The 17,760-nt window shown below is 42.1% G+C and overlaps 1 protein-coding gene across 1 annotated transcript in view; it reads left to right on the top strand.

Annotated features, from left to right (window-relative positions):
- The window catches only part of PDZK1 (PDZ domain containing 1), an 89,870-nt gene that overhangs the window by 22,345 nt on the left and 49,765 nt on the right, over nt 1-17,760 (top strand).

Here is a 17,760-nt window from a genome sequence, read left to right as displayed (position 1 = left end):
CAAGACTGAACAGAAGAAAGGAGCCTGGAGGACTTAGAAGTACATAAGCAATTTAGACTTTGGTACAGTTACAGTTTAGACTTTGGTACAGTAACAGTACAGGTACAGTTACTTGAAGGAGTTCACCTGGCTTTCCCTTCCATGAACACACAGTGTGGTTCTTTCCCATTTGAGGAAGTTGTCAGGACAGGGTGTGCCCCTGAATGCCTCCTGGAGAATATTGAGCACGCTGGCTTCGTGGGCGTGAGGAACACTTCTCTTCCCAGGCTCTTGAGGGCAAAGAACATTTTAAGACATGGGGCTTCCCAGGGACCTCACTGGAAGCCTGTCCTTGCCTGACCGGTCCTGTTGACTGTCCCATCCCCGCTCCCAGGCCCCAGGTCCCCACTGGGCCTCTTTACCTCAGGACAGAAGTTCTTTCCTGCTCTCAGGCTGGGGGCTCTGGTGAAAGCTCTGTGAATGAGCTCTCAGCCCTCAACTTGCTCTTCATTTTTGTTCAAGCCCCATCCCCCTCTTCTGTCGTTGCTGGTGCCCTCATTACTGGTATATATGGTCTTTTAACACCAGAGATGAGTTCTTTAGTAGCAATCATGGGTCTTCCTACTTTTCTCTTCCTCCTCCACCCCCACTGTGAAATCTTTTCTTCTCTGTCTCCTCTACCTCCTTCTCTACCACTTTCTCTTTTTCCTTTTTTTTTTGGCCTGTGTTAGAAATAGACTAAGGTGCTGAAAAGGCTAAGAAAAACCACTCTTTGTTTTCTTCACCTTGAGGGACAAAGATTTTTCACTTGGTAGCTCACTATAAGGATAAGACTGAAATTAGAATATCTTAATATCTTGTCACTATAAGGACAGAATGTGCCCTCAAGTATAAAGTAAGGTGCCTAGTCTTTTCTTGAGAGAAGATTTGGCTTAGGAGTAGGACACCGAGGTCCTGATAAAGACATTGGGATCTGAGGTCAATCTCCTCTGGGAAGGCCCTTACCAGGTTATTCTTTCTTCTCCCTCAGCTCTGAAGGTGCCAAAAATTGACTCATGGGAGCATCCTGACCCAGACTAAGTGATGGCATTTTTATGTCTTTATTCTCTATGCTTTTACTTTTTACTTTCCAGATGGGCCTGTTAATCTATGTAGGGCTGTTTCTGCTGACTCCAAATATCCTGAGTCTGCCGTTTGACTCTCTAGACAACGCCTTCCTGTCCTGGGCTCATTCCTAAGCCACATTCCACAATCAGTCTAATTACTGGGTCTTGGCTTAGATGGTAAAGAAACCACCTGCAATGTGGGAGACCTGGGTTCGATCCCTGGGTTGGGAAGATCTCCTGGAGGAGGGCATGGTAACCCATCCAGTATTCTTGCCTGGAGAATTCCATGGACAGAGGAGCCTGGTGGGCTACAGTCCACAGGATTACAAAGAGTCCAACATGACTGAGCTACTAAGCACAGCACAGGACAGAGAACAGAGCTGCTTCAGGATGAAGGGGAAGATGGGCCAGGAGTGATGCAGGGAGGCGGGGGGAGCAAGGGAGATGAGGGGTGATGGCAGTCAAAATGGTCCTATACGTAGAGGTGAGGGGGTGGGTGACTGACCTTATTTCTTCACTCGTGACCCCCTCACCCATTTCTATTCTGTTCTATTCCTCCTCGGTTGTTGATGGCTGGGGAGACTGTGACGATTATTCCTAAACTCTAGATTGTGTACTTTGGTAGAAAAAGCATTGGTCTGAGAATGAGAAACTTTGGGCTCTAACCTCTGCAAGGCTGGGCCAGGCCCTGTGCCAGAGGGGACCCAGCACAACAGGAAGTCCCCTGGCTCTGCAGCAAACTCTCCATGATTGCCAACCAGTGCTGGGCTACCCAGGAGCCCTAATTGGGTTGGGGGAAGTTTTTCATGACTAGAGTCCCTCTCCACTTGTGTGGACAGGGAATTCCTGTTTTGTAGTACTCTGTGCCCCACCCCCAAATAGTAACAGGACTTCTGGAGTTTGAGGTCCTTTCAGTGGACAAGGAAACCATTGTCTGGGCTTTGTCAGGTGAGACATACATCAGGAACATGTTGTTATTCCATTGAAGTATTCAGCTTTCAGTATTCATAATGAGTCAATTCCAGGAGCCTGTGGTATAGAAACCCTTGTTGAGAAGGGAGGTCTTTCATCCCCTTTCCATATCTCTCACCAGCATCCTGGTCACAAGGCCAGCCCACCACGGCCCACAGGACACCTGGCCCTGCTGACATAAACTCTTAAATTGGACCTGGTATCTGGTAACCCAGTATCCTTCTTTGTTGTCCATACAATAGTGGTCAAATTTATGACCTCCTTGTTCCCTAAAAAGGAGATTTGTCCATGCTTGTCTCTGTGGGGTACTTAGAAGGTTGGCTGTGAGGGCATTCAGCATTTCTCATCATCCAGCGATTATATAACAAAGATTGTTATGAATGTGAAGAGGAGTTAAACATAACAGGGCTGTAGATGCATAAAGGTGGGCCCCCTGAGCCCCAACAGCATAGATATGTATTCACACTGGTTACTGCAAAAACCTCAAAGTTTTGCAAAGACCTGAGGGCTAGAAACTGAATCATAGAGGGCTTCTTTCTCACAGTGAGTTGGCATCTGTGCATCTTGTAAATAGTTGCCTAAATCATTTTCCTAAGATGCCGCTTCTGATCCCTCCCCACTGAGCATCATTGTATGGTAGGCACTGGGGGCTGACGTGCCTGAGTGCCGGCCTCCTCTCAGGAGAACACGCTCTGCTGAGGCCCCACCCCTGAGCCAGAGCCGACCGACCGCACCAGGTGCTGCAAGTCACCCAGAAGTGAGAGGACACCCAGGAAGGAAAGCGGGAAGAGAGGCCGACCCGTGCACCAGATACTGCTGGGCACTTTCAGGAAAGGTGACATTTGAATTGAGCATTTAAAGAAGAGAGAATTTCAAAAGGTAAGTGCTTTTCAGATAGAAGAACAACAGGAATGAACCAGGAGTGGGGACACTCGGGGCTTGTTTGGAAACCAGTGAAATGGCTGAGGTGGCTAGAACGTAGGTTGCTTGCTGGCTGGAGGGGCAGCCCCATTGACCACAGTCTCCCAGATGTTTATCTTGTCTGAGGTGAGTCCAATCACACAATTTAACAGCTGATATATTGTTTCCAAGATATTACTATAAAGTGCTCCATGTTAAAAGAAAATCTGGTTAGTTGTTAAATCATACTTGTATCTCACTTCTGTAGAACTGTGAGGTCTTAGAACTGGAAGGGACAAACACAGTCATCTAGTCCAGTCCCTGGCAGGGTGTAGAAGCTTCCTTGTCAGTGGTTCTCAAAATTGAGTGTGTATCAAAATCACCTGGACAGTTTGGTAAAATACACATGTCTGGGCCCAGCACAGAGTTTCTGATTCAGTAGGGTTGCGGTAGGGTCCACGGATCTGGGCTCCTAATAAGTTCCCAGGTGCTGCTGTTGCTGTAATTCTTGACAACTAAGTTATTTAATACTTCTTGAATCCTCGGCTTCCATCTCTAGTTGTGTGTGGCTCCTGACCACTCTCAGCACCCACCCACTATTTTTTGTTGAACCCTCCAGTTGTTTGAAAATTCTCCCTCTTGTTGCCTTCAGAACTGCCTTCCTTTTACTTCCACCCAACCATTGCTCCTAATTCTGCTGAGAGCACCACACAGAACATGTCTGTGGATGGTGGTTGAGTCACAGGCCTGGGCTCATCTCCTTACTCTCCCACTAGGTATGTGACCTTGGGCAAGTCTCTCAGCTTTTCTGGATTTTCCTGATCTGTAGAATGGAAATAATATGTTTCTAAAATATCTAAATAAGATGTTTAGATTGAATGAGAAAGTGTGTATAAAATAATTAGCTTGTTTTTTGGGCACATAGTAAGTACTCAGTAAATGTTGAGTTTTAGCATTACCCGGATTTCCTTCTCCATGTGTGTACGTGCTTAGTCTCTCAGTAGTGTCTGACTCTTTGCGACCCGATAGACTGTAGCCCACCAGGCTCCTCTGTCCATGGGATTCTCCAGGCAATAATACTGGAGTGGATTGCCATTTCTTTCTCCAGGGTATCTTCCCAACCCAGGGACTGAACCCAGGTCTCCCACATTGCAGGTGGATTCTTTACTGTCTGAGCCACCAGGGAAACCCTTCTCTACTGGGATCTCATCAAATCACTGAAGAAAGTTAATCATTTTAGCTAACATTTCTGCTTTCTGGGATAAATATCTTTAGTTTCTTCACCTATTCCTTATGGCACAGTGTCAATATTTCCTTCATTTTTGTTACTCTGCTCCAAACAGAGTCTGGTTTGTACAGTTCCCTTGTCAAGTGTGCCTGGGGCTCAGACCTGCCACTGGCCTCAGCATAGTTGGAGCCTAGTATACTCAGTGCCGCCAAAGATCACTAGCTTTTGTGGCTAACTTCCACATTTCACTTGACCCCATCAGACTTTTAGGCAATGAAATGCCTGAGGCCACATCTGCACATAAGGAAAAATTTGTTATTTTGTCACATTTCCCCTTGAAGCTCCCCTGGCTGCCTCTGCATGGGGCTCTTACTGTGTGTGGGGTGTTGGCTGGGGACATCACTCTGATCCTGGGTCTGACCTGGGGCTTCCGCTTGCTTTGTGACTGCCTTGAGAGCAACCTGGGCAACAGGCCATGTGAAGAAGCATGTCAGAGGCTGACGGAGAAAAGGGATCTACTTCTTTTCTCTGTTTTGGCCTCTGCCTCTCCTGCCTCCATGGGCCTGGTGGGAGACCCAGCGTCTCCCCTGGGGAAGGGTGAACTGACCCCTTTGGTACAGCCAATAGTTTTCTGGAAGGAAATCAAACTTCAGGGCCAGAGGGCATTTAGAGCAAAGCTGTGTAGGCATTTCAATCCCCACCCCCTGCCTCTGTCTCTACTGGCCTCTTGCCCAGAGTCCTTGGTAACATCATGAGGAGAGAGTCAGGGCTGTTTTTTATGGGGATGGCATGGCAGCTTCAGGGGTGTAGGTATTAGGGTGACAGGCAGGCTCTGGGAGCAATGCCTCTCACAGTTTCAATCCCAATTTCCAGTCTGTAGTGAATGGCTTACTGGGAATAATGACCTCAAGTTTTAAACTGAAGGCAGAAAAAAATCTGCCCAAGTCACTGGTGTCAAAAGAGAGTCTTACCTCTTCCTGGTCACAGAGGACACCAGTTCCTTTGCAGCCAGGCCTCCCTCCTGCAGAACTGCTGGCTTGGCAGCCTGACACTGCCACCTGCTCCACATGCTGATCCATATGGCGATATACCAGGTTTTTTCAGGATACAGCAGCCTGGTGGCAGAAATGGCTGCAGTCACAGCTCTGTGTGTCTTCTGGGCTGGGGTGCCCCCTCACTGCCACCACAAAGCCACACTGTGCCATGTGAGCAAATAGGAAGACGGCTCCTTTCTGCAGTTCACTGCCTATTAGACAGCAGAGTCACACAGAATGTGGCTTTGAAGCTGCAGATCCCCATCTTTCTCTGCTTATGGCCTCTTGACAGCTGCTCCACAAGTGGCAGGTGTGAGTTCCAGTCCTGAGCTCTGTTGTAGCTCTGCTTAGCTCTGTCTTTGGCCAAAGGAGTCGAGGAAACTAGCCTCCTGCATTTTGTGACATCTGCACTTCTTCAGCCTTCCTACAGCACCTAGGAATCTCAGGCCTGCTGATGCCCAAGTCTTTGAATCAGGGACTTAGCATTTTGTCCTCCAGAATATTTCCAGGCTGATCTAGGGGAAAGGAAAAAGATACTGTTTAGCAAGGGATCCATTGCTGAGGGTAGGATTTCAGCACTCGTGTAGCTGGGGGCATAGAGGCTGTATACCACCTTATGGCATATCAGTTGGGATCATCTTTAATCTGACTGGGGCTCCTGAGAAGAGGTACTTTCTTCAGTGGATAATGAAGGTGAGTATTGTATGTGTGTGTGTGTTTCTGGCATGTTAAAATTCTAAGCAATGGGGAAAAATAGCATGCACATGAATTAGTTGTTTCTCTTAACTAGAGTGTCAAGAAGTCCTGAGACCATCCTGAAGGAGGCAGTACTTTGAGGCAGGGGTGTCTTTTAAATCATGCCACAGACTTGGGTCCATTAATCTATTCCTTGTCTTGATTCTCTCTCACTGGCCTTTCACGCCTGAATGGGATGATCCTCAGTCTCCCTGTGAGGACTGGAGTCAGGCTGAGGCTGTGGCCTTGAAGTCTCTGGCACTTTCCTTGTTTACCTGTCCCTAAGCTTGTCCCTTTGGGGCCCCTGAGAAGCTGGAAACTTCCCAAGGACCGTTGATCCTCCATTTCTGTGTCTTTCAGAAAGAGGTAAGGATAGACCCTAATCGGTATTCCAAGAGTGCCCAGACTTTGATACATTCAGGACCGGAGGACATGGCCAGTTCTTGCTCTGTACCTGTTTCCTGCCCCCGCCCCAACCAGTGGAAAAGTACTGTGTATTCTGACCCCTCAGCTGGGAAAGGGAAGAGGGAGGGAATAACTACTGAAGTATCCTTTGTAGCCTACTTGCAAGTATTAATAAGTCACAGCTCTCTAGGGGTCCTCAGACCTGCCAACCTGCTACCTGGTTGCTGAAAAAACACTAGAAAGTTTAACTCAGCAAACATGTGGAGCCACAGTGTGTGAACCAGCTGAGGACCATGACTTTGCCCTTCCTCCTGCCCATTGCCTGGTACTGCTGTAAAACATTTATCTCAATTCTGTATCTGGACCCTGGCCTAATAAATTCCTCCAAAGGTATGCAGCCTAAACAGAATGCTTCTTTGGGTGTTGGATGAGGCCAGAGTAATCTAGGGAGTAACAGAGGAGATTGTCATAAATATTGACTCAGGGGCAGAAAACTGCTGGAGCTTAAAATATCAGGCTCCGGGTAAGTTAATGAGCTACTAAAAAGACAAGGATAATCAGATCTGAAGTTGGGGTAAAAATATGAACGTATCAGGGATATATCTGAAATGTAAAGGGTGGAGGCTAGAATCTTGTACTAAACCAGGCAGACTGGTGTAGTAGAAGGACATTGGCCTTGGATTTATTTTTTATTGGACTATAGTTGATTTGTAATATTAGTTTCAGGTATACAACATAGTGATTCAATATGTTTATAGATTATAAGCCATTTAAAGTTATTACAAAATAATGGCTATATTTCCCTGTGCTGTACAATATATTCTTATTGCTTACTTATTTTGTACATAGTACTTTTAAACTTTTAATCCCATATCCTATCTTGCCCCTCCCCCCTTTCCTCTCCCACCTGTAACCACTAGTTTGTTTCTACATCTGTGAGTCTGTTTCTGGTTTATTATATTTATTTATTTGTTTTGGTTTTTAGATTCCTCATGTAAGTGATAACACACACAATTTGTCTCTCTCTGTCTGACGTATTCCACTAAGCACAATGCTCTCTAGGTCCATCTGCACTGTTGGAAATGGCAGAATTTCATTCATTTTTATGACTAGTATTCCATTTTATATACCACATTTTCTTCATTTATTCATCTGTTGATGGATACTCAAGTTGATTCCATATCTTGGTTATTATAAACAATGCTGTTATGAACATTGGGGTACATGTATTTTTTTTCAAATTAATGTTTTCACTTTTTCCAAATGTTTGCCTAACAGGAGAATTACTGTATCTATAGTAGTTCTAGTTTTAGTTTTTTGAGGAACTGCCTATTGTTCTCCATAGTGTCTGCACCAGTTTACATTCCCACCAACAGCTGAAAGGTCTCCTTTCTCAACACCTTTTCCAGCATTTATTATTTATAGAATTTCTGATGATAATCATTTTGACAGGTGTGAGGTGGGATTTCATTATTGTTTTGATTTACATTACTCTGATGATTAGTGATGTTGAGTATGTTTTCATACACCTGTTGGTCATCCATATTTCTTCTTTTTTGAAAAATGTCTATTTAGGTCTTTTGCCCATTTTGGAATCAGGATGTTTATTTTGATATTGAGTTGTATGAGCTGTTTATCTGTTTTGGATATTAATCCCTTATCAGTTATATCATTTGCAAATACTTTCTCCCATTCAATAGATTATTTTTTCATTTTGTTGATGGTTTCCTTTACTGTGCAAAGCTTTTAAGCTTTATTAGGTCTCATTTAAAATTTTTTTTCTTTTCTTTTACTTTAGGAGATAGATCAAAAAAATATTCCTACAATTTATGTCAAAGAGTATTCTGCCTATGTTATCTTCTACAAGTTTTATGGTTTCAGGCTTACAATTAGGTCTTTAATTCATTTTGAGTTTATTTTTATATAAGGTATGAGAAAATGTTATAATCTCATTCTTTTGCATGTAGCTCTCCAGTTTTCCTAGCACTGCTTATTGTGGACACTGTCTTTCCCTCATTGTATGTCCTAGATTAATTGCCCTCGTGTGTGGATTTACTCCTGGGCTCTGTGTTCTGTTCCAGTGTATGTCTTGTGCCAGTACCATACTGTTTTGATTACTGTAGCTTTGTAGTACAGTCTATAGTCTGAAGCTAGGGGTGATAATTTCAGCTTTGTTCTTTTTTCTCAAGATTGCTTTGGCAATTCAGGGTCCTTTGTGGTTCCATATAGATTTTAGGATTATTTGTTCTAGTTCTGTGAAAAAGGTCATGGGTATTTTGATATGGATTGCATTAAATGTGTAGATTACTTTGGGTAGTATGGACATTTCAACAATATTAATTCTTCCAACTCAAGAGCATGAGATAACTTTCTATTTATTGGTATCATTAATTTTTTCATCAGTGTTTTGTAGTTTCCAGTTATTTCACCTCCTTCATTAAGTTTACTCCTTGGTACTTTATTCTTTTTGATGAAATTTTGAACAAGATTGTTTTCTTATTTTCTCTTTCAGATAGTTCATTATTAGTGTATAGAAAAATAGCAAATTTCTATATATTTACCTTGTATCCTGCAACTTTACCAAATTCATTTATTAGTTCTAACAACTTTCTGTGGAAACTTCAGGGTTTTCTAGTGTCATTTGTTGTCATTGTTATTCAGTCTCTCAGTCATGTACCACTCTTTGCAACCCCATGGACTGCAGCATGCCAGGTTTCCCTGTCCTTCACTGTCTCCTGGAGGTTGCTCAAACTTATGTCCACTGAATTGATGATGCCATGCAAATGTCTCATCCTCTGTGACCCCCTTCTCCTCCTGCCCTCAATCTTTCCCAACATCAAGGTCTTTTCCACTGAGTTGGCTCTTCACATCAGGTAGCCAAAGTATTGTCAAAGTATTATCTAAGTGTAATGTCATCTGCAAATAGTGAATTCTACTTCTTCCCTTCTAATTTGGATGCCTTTTATTTCTTTTTCTTTTCTGATTGCTGTAGCTAGGACTTCCAATACTATGTTAAATAGAAGTGGTGAGAGTGAGCATCCTTGTCTTATTCTTGATCTTGGAGGAAAGGCTTTCAGCTTTTCACCATTCAGTATGCTGTTAGTTGTGGGTCTGTCATAAATGTCCTTTATTATGTTGAGATATATTCCCTCTATACTAACTTTGATGAGACTTTAAAATGAATGGATGTTGAATTTTGTCAAACGTTTTTTCTGTGTCAATTGAGATGATCATGTGATTTTTATCCTTCCTTTTGTTAATGTGTTTTATCACACTGATTGATTTGTAGATATTAAACCATCTTTGTATCCCTAAAATCACAAGTTTTTTATTCATGGCTCTGCTCTGAACTTGAGGTTAATTGACTTGGTTAAGTCACTTCATCTCTTTGAGTCTTTTTACATAGTAAAAAAATTGAATTGGTACAACTCAATAACAGAAAATCAAGCAATCTGATTAAAAAATGGGCAAAGGACTTGAATACACATTTCTCCAAAGAAGATATACAAAAGTTTAATAAGCACATTTCTATTCTTTCAGGAAATACAGATCAAAACCATAATGAGATGTCATTTCACACCCATTAGGATGACTGTTATTTAAAAAATACAGAAAATATCAAGTGTCAGTGAAGATACAGAGAAATTGGAAGCTTTGTGCATTGTTGATGATAATGCAAGTAGAGCAGCTGCTGTGGAAACACAGTATGGCAGTTCCTCAAAAAATTAAACATAAAATTGCCATACAATCCAGCAAATACACTTCTGGGCATATACTCAAAAGCACTGAAAGCAGGAACTCGAACAGATGTCTGTACACTCATGTTCATAGCAGCATTATTCACAATAGCCAAAAGTAATCCACTCAACACTGAGTGAATACATAAAATATGGTGTATACACACAATGGAATATTATTCAGTCTTGAAAAGGAAAATTCTAATACATGCTAAACATGGATAAACCTTGAAGATATTTGCTAAGTGAAATAGGCCAGTCACAAAAAGACAAATACCATGTGATTCCACTTGTACAAGGTACCTAGAGTAGTCAAATTCATAAAGACAAAGAGTAGAATGGTGGTTGCCAGATAAAAATAAAAATGGACAGTTGTTTAATAGACGTGTAGTTTCAGTTTGGAAAGATAAAGAGGTTCTGGAGATGGATGGTGGTGATTGTTGCACAACACTGTGAAAGTACATAATGCCTCTGACACTAAAAAATGGTTAAAATGGTAAATTTTATGTTATGTATGCTTTTACCACAATAAAAACAATTGAGGTGGAGAGATCCAAGATTCTTGAAGTATGCCAATGCCAAGATAGAGATCCCTTCCAATTGTGGATACTGTGTTGCCACCTGAGCAGGCATCACCCCAAGTTCTGACTGCTGTTTGGACATTACATAACAGAATCCCTGGATGAAGACAAATGAACTACAACTGCACACAACAACACGGATGAATCTCACGAATATCATATTGAATGAAATAAGCCAGACCCGAAAGGAATACACCAGAGCAATTTACTGAAAAAAGACCTGCCTCTTCCTCTGTTTTTGTCATATTGCTTCTATTTGTATGGGTCTGTGTGGGGGCTTTTTAGTCTGTTCCAGTGTTACAGTTTACCTTGTGGCCATGTCATGTTGTTGTAATTATTGTTTCTCTAGTATCTTGTTATCCAGGAGAACAACTCCTTCCTTATTCTTATTTTTCAGAATCAGCTTGTCGAGTTTCACCAAAAAACAAACATGTGACCAGACAATCCCTGTGGGAAATTTGATTAGAAATACAATAATCTGTAGATCAGTTTGGAGAACTATCTTAGTGCTGAAGTTTCAGTCAATGGATATGGTAAAATCTTCATTTGCTTAAGTTTATTTGGTTGCTCTAAATGATTTTTTAAAATATTTTTATTTGTTTTTTGGCTGTGCTGGGTCTTCATTACTGCCTGGGCTTTTCTTGTTTGCAGAGTGCAGGGCTTGTCTTTAGTTGTGGTGCACAGACTTCTTATTGCGGTGGCTTCTCTTGTTGCAGGGCACAGGTTCTAGAGGGCGTGGGCTTCAGCAGCTGTGGCATGTGGGCTCAGCTGTTGCAGTTCCTGGGCTCTAGAGGGTAGGCTCAACAACTGTGGCACATGGGCTTAGCTGCTCTGTGCCATGTGGGATCTTCCCAGATCAGGGATCCAACCTAAGTTTCCTACATAGGCAGGCAGATTCTTTACCACTGAGCCACCAGGGAAGCCCTCAGTGATGTTTTCTAGTTTTCTACAAGCATACCCAAATATTGATCCCCTCACCCTCTGGGGAGTCTGGGCAAAGCTTGGGACAGTTGGCCCTAGGCAGGTCACTCCAGGCTTAAAAAGCCTCATCTGTTTACTCTAGTGATGAGCTATGCAACTGTTACCAATTTCTCCATGTGACACGATAGGAAAAAAAAAAGGAAAGCATTGGGATGTCTTTTTACTTCTCTGTTCCTGACCACTTGCACAAAATGCTGTATGTGTGTGGGCAAAAATGCCATCCATGATGTCCCAAATGTTCTGAACTCTCAAACAGAGTTGCCCACTGTGTACTTCTAGCCCGTTTATTTCCATGAGCTTGCTTCTACAACATGTGCCCATAAATTAAGAGGTCTTGTTCTTGCAAAAACCACAATAATGTTATTTTCTATTGAGGATTCGTCAGGTTCTGGGTAGTCTACAAATGTCTTTTTAAGTCTCCAAGAAATACTCTAACGTTGTTAGTATCTGTTCTTCATAGAAGAAAAAACTGGAGTTTTTTTTTTTAATAAATTTTTAAGAATTGAAGTATAGTTAATTTACAATGTTGTTTTAGTTTCTGGTATACAGTGATTCAATTATATATCTCGATCTCTGTATAGTTATATATATATATAATTTTCACATTCTTTTTCCTTATAGATTATTATAAGATATTGATTATAATTCCCTGTGCTATACAGTAGGACCTTGTTGTTAATTTTATATATAGTAGTGTACTCCGATGATGCTGTGAAAGTGCTGCACTCAATATGCCAGCACATTTGGAAAACTCAGCAGTGGCCACAGGACTGGAAAAGGTCAGTTTTCGTTCCAATCCTTAAGAAAGGCAATGCCAAAGAATTCTCAAACTACTGCACAATTGCACTCATCTCACACGCTAGTAAAGTAATGCTCAAAATTCTCCAAGCCAGGCTTCAGCAATACGTGAACTGTGAACTTCCAGATGTTCAAGCTGGTTTTAGAAAAGGCAGAGGAACCAGAGGTCAAATTGCCAACATCCGCTGGATCATGGAAAAAGCAAGAGAGTTCCAGAAAAACATCTATTTCTGCTTTATTGACTATGCCAAAGCCATTGACTGTGTGGATCACAATAAACTGTGGAAAATTCTGAAAGAGATGGGAATACCAGACCACCTGATCTGCCTCTTGAGAAACCTGTATACAGGTCAGGAAGCAACAGTTAGAACTGGCCATGGAACAACAGACTGGTTCCAAATAGGAAAAGGAGTACGTCAAGGCTGTATATTGTCACCCTGCTTATTTAACCGATATGCAGAGTACATCATGAGAAACGCTGGGCTGGAAGAAGCACAAGCTGGAATCAAGATTGCTGGGAGAAATATCAACAACCTCAGATATGCAGATGACACCATCCTTATGGCAGAAAGTGAAGAGGAACTAAAAAGCCTCTTGATGAAAGTGAAAGAGGAGAGTGAAAAAGTTGGCTTAAAGCTCAACATTCAGAAAACTAAGATCATGGCATCTGGTCCAATCACTTCATGGGAAACAGATGGGGAAACAGTGGAAACAGTGTCAGACTTTATTTTGGGGGCTCAAAAATCACTGTAGATGGTGCCTGCAGCCATGAAATTAAAAGACACTCCTTGGAAGGAAAGTTATGACCAACCTAGATAGCATATTGAAAAGCAGAGACATTACTTTGCCAACAAAGGTCTATCTAGTCAAGGCTATGGTTTTTCCAGTGGTCATGTATGGATGTGAAAGTTGAACTGTGAAGAAAGCTGAGTGCCGAAGAATTGATGTTTTTGAACTGTAGTGTTGGAGAAGACTCTTGAGAGTCCCTTGGACTGCAAGGAGATCCAACCAGTCCATCCTAAAGGAGATCAGTCCTGGGTGTTCTTTGGAAGGACTGATGCTAAAGCTGAAACTCCAGTACTCTGGCCACCTCATGTGAAGAGTTGACTCATTGGAAAAACTCTGAGGCTGGGAGGGATTGGGGACAAGAGGAGAAGGGGACGACAGAGGATGAGATGGCTGGATGGCATCACTGACTTGATGGACATGAGTTTGGGTGAACTCCGGGAACTGGTGATGGACAGGGAGGCCTGGCGTGCTGCAATTCATGGGGTCGCAAAGAGTCGGACACGACTGAGCAACTGAACTGAACTGAACTCCCAACCTCTTAATTTATCCTTTCCCTCTTTCCCTTTTGGTAACTATAAGTTTGTTTTCTATGTCTGTGGGTCTGTTTCTGTTTTTTAAAAAATTTCATCTGCATCATTTTTTTTTAGATTTCATATACAAGTCATATACGGTATTTGTCTTTGTCTGACTTACTTCACTTAGTATGATAATCTCTAGGTCCATCCTTGTTGCTGCATGTGGCATTATTTCATTTTTACTTTATGACTGAGTAATATTCTATTGGATATATGGACTACATCTTTATCCATTCATCTGTTGATGGATATTTAGGTTTCTTTCATGTCTTGGCTATTTTAAGTAGTGCTGCTGTGAATATTGGGGTATATGTATCTTTAGGGGGGAGGAGGTATATGTATATTTTTTAATTAGGGGTTTTTTGTCTTTTCTGGGCAGAAGGCAATGGCACTCCACTCCAGTACTTTTGCCTGGAAAAATCCCACAGACGGAGGAGCCTGGTGGGCTGCAGTCCATGGGGTCGCAAAGAGTCGGGCACGACTGAACGACTTCACTTTCACTTTTCCCTTTCATGCATTGGAGAAGGACATGGCAACCCACTCCAGTGTTCTTGCCTGGAGAATCCCCGTGACGGGGGAGCCTGGTGGACTGCTGTCTATGGGGTCACACAGAGTCGGACACAACTGAAGCGACTTAGCAGCAGCAGCAGTCTTTTCTGGAGTCAGTGCCCAAGAGTGGGATTGCTGGATCATATGATAACTATATTTTCAGTTTCTTTCTGACAGCACTGAGTCCTTGTTGTTGCTTGTAACTTTTCCCTAGTTGTGGCGAAAGGTAGCTACTTGCTGATTGTGGTGTGTGGGTTTCTCACTGTGGTGGCTTCTCTTGTTGCAGAGTATGGGCCTCCGTGGTTGTGGCACATGGGCTCTACAGCATGGACTTATTTGCCCGGTGGCATGTGGAATCTTCCTGGACCAGAGATCAAACCCATGTCCCCTGCATTGGCAGGCAGATTCCTAACCACTGGAGTACCAGGGAAGTTCTATTTTTAGTTTTTCAAGGAACCCTCATAATGTTCTCCATAGTGGCTATGCCAATTTACATTCCTCCCAACAGTGTAGCAGGGTTCCCTATTCTCCACACCCTCTTCAGCTTTTATCATTTGCAGACTTTTTGATGATGGCCATTCTGATTAGTATGAGGTGAAACCTCATTGTAGTTTTGATTTGTATTTCTCTAATAATTAGTGATGTTGAGCATTTTTTCATGTACTTTTTAGCTATCTTTATGTCTTCTTTAGAGGAATGTCTATTTAAGTCTTTTGCCCTCCCCCTTTTTTTATTGAGCTAAATAAGCTGTTTGTATATTTTGAAGATTAAGCCCTTGTTGTTTGCATTCTTTGCAATTATTTTCTCCCAGCCCATAGGTTGTTTTTTTACTTTGTTTATGGTTTCCTTTGCTGTGCAAAAGTTTATGAGTTTGATTAGGTCCTATTTGTTTATTTTTATTTCTTTTGCCTTGGGAGACTGACCTGAGAAAACATTGCTATGATTTATGTCCAAGAATATTTTGTCTGTGTTGTCTTCTAGGAGTTTTATGATATCATATCTTATATTTCAGTCTTTAAGCCATTTTGAGTTTATTTTTGTGTATGGTGTGAAGAAGTATTCTAACTTCATTGATTCAGCTGCCTGGCTTTCCAAACACCACTTGCTGAACAGACTGTCTTTTCTCCATTGTATAGTCTTGTCTCTTTTGTTAAAGACTAATTGACCATCAGTGTGTGGGTTATTTCTGGGCTCTCTAGGCTGTTCCTTTGATCCATATACCTGTTTTTGTGCCAATACCACACTGTTTTGATTATTGTATGTTTGCAGCATTGTCTAAAGCTGACGTTTTGAGAGGCAAAGTAATGCTAAGTGATAGAATCATTTCTGGAAACATGGCAGACTAGAAAACCTGAAATCCCTTTCTCTACAAAGTTCATGGAAATACTGGGTAAAATATATATTAAAAAAAAATGTTTTCAACTAGATAGTTGAACTTGGAAAAAAGGAAAGAAATTGCTAAGGTCCAGAAGTGAAGAGAAAGTGAAGTGAAAGAAAGTGAGGAGAAAGCTAAAAACCAATAACCAAGTAGTCTATTTTCCCAGGGTCACTTTGGGACAGGAGTTAAGACCTAGGAACTGAGACCCTGCATGGAGCCCAGAATCTCAGAAGGCTACAATCTCAGTGAAAGGGTGGGGTAAAAACCAATCCTGTTGGCAAAAGGAGATTCATTCATCCACTCACTCATTCATTTTTGGAAAGCTTGTTATAAGCTAGGCTTATATTCTAAGCCTAATATAATATAGGCTTATATTACAAGCTAGGCTCTTGGAATACAGTGACAAAACAATTACAAATCTCTATCCCTGGGGAGATAATATTCTGGTGGGGAAGAGACAGAATATAATTCATAAACATTATATAAACATGATAAAAGGAGATAGGTTTATGGAAAAAACAGAACAGGGTAAAGTGGATCAGGAATAAGAAGGAAACCACCTGTCTTGGCCTGGACTCTGAGAAGAAAAAGAATCTTCTCTTGCAAGTTCCTGACCATGGATCTGCTTTCAGGAGGTGCTGGTGCTGTAACTGACATTCATTTTTTGCATGATCTAGAAATGGCAACCCACTCCAGTGTTCTTGCCTGGAGAATCCCAGGGACGGGGGAGCCTGGTGGGCTGCCGTCTATGGGGTCGCACAGAGTCAGACATGACTGAAGCGACTTAGCAGCAGCAGCAGCAGAAGCACTACAGCAAGTAACCAACATAAATTGACCCAAGGTTTTTCGTGTCTTTCTTTACCATTCTATGTGTATGGAGAAGATCTGCTTGACAAAAACAAAACAGAAAACCCTCCACCCGAGCTGCCAGGTGTTCCATAGATAAAGCCCAGGCAAATTTAAGCTCACAATAAAAAATATAAAACTGTTAATAGCAGATTTAAGATTCAATTCAGCATCTATTTGATGCCAAATTCCTTGCTCATAACTCTTGCCCCTATATACACCAGGGCAGGACTCCACTACATCCTCATGGGCAGGACTCACAGCACTTAGGTTCACAGAATCTTAGAGTTGGAAGCAACCCAAGAAATCACCTACTCCAATCCCCTAACAATGTAGGACATCTTTCTGTAACATGACACAGGTTATCATCAGCCTCTTCTTGAGTACCTCTAGGGAAGGAGAGCACATTCCTTGGATAGTGGGAGGCCTTATTGTAAAGGAAAAACAATTCTACCTAAGGAGACAGACAGGCTCTGTAAGCCTTCTGAGCCAGGAGATCTGATAGGATAATTAACCAGATGGATTTAAAGGCTTCTTATCTGTAAAATAAGGGGCTTATCCTGGGGCTTCCCTGGTAGCTCAGACGATAAAGCATCTGCCTGCGATACAGGAGACTTGGGTTTGATCCCTGGGTCAGGAAGATCCCCTGGAGAAGGAAATAGCAACCCACTCCAGTATTCTTGCCTGGAGAATTCCATGGACAGAAGAGCCTGGTAGGCTACAGTCCATGGGATCGCAAAGAGTTGGACATGACTAAGCGACTTCACTTCACTTATCTGTAAAATGGGGATATTGTCTCGTAAGATCATGCTGAGGGTTAACAGAATAATGGATATAAAGGCTTACCAGGCACACACAATAGAGTGTTATTTTCCCTTATCTTTAATGTCTAGCTCTAAGTAACTGATTTAAATAATCAGCAAAAAGACCTACTCTGCTTTGCATTAACCAGATCACAGCCACTTATTGCCATGAGATTTTTTAAAATCCAAATTTTAGTGAGGGCAAATTGCATTTGGTTCCATGTAACAGTGGGGAAGAGTTTTGTCATTAAAACAAACAACTGCTCATTTCTGTTTAACTTTGAACCAATAGTGTCTCTGTATATCAAGGCCTCTTCTATTTCCAGTTTCCAGGCTATTGTTATCTATCCCATCTGGCCTGGGG

Source organism: Bos mutus, chromosome 3 (genome assembly GCF_027580195.1).
Source record: "Bos mutus isolate GX-2022 chromosome 3, NWIPB_WYAK_1.1, whole genome shotgun sequence".
Lineage (NCBI taxonomy): Eukaryota > Metazoa > Chordata > Mammalia > Artiodactyla > Bovidae > Bos > Bos mutus.
This window is presented reverse-complemented; position numbering and strand designations above follow the sequence as displayed.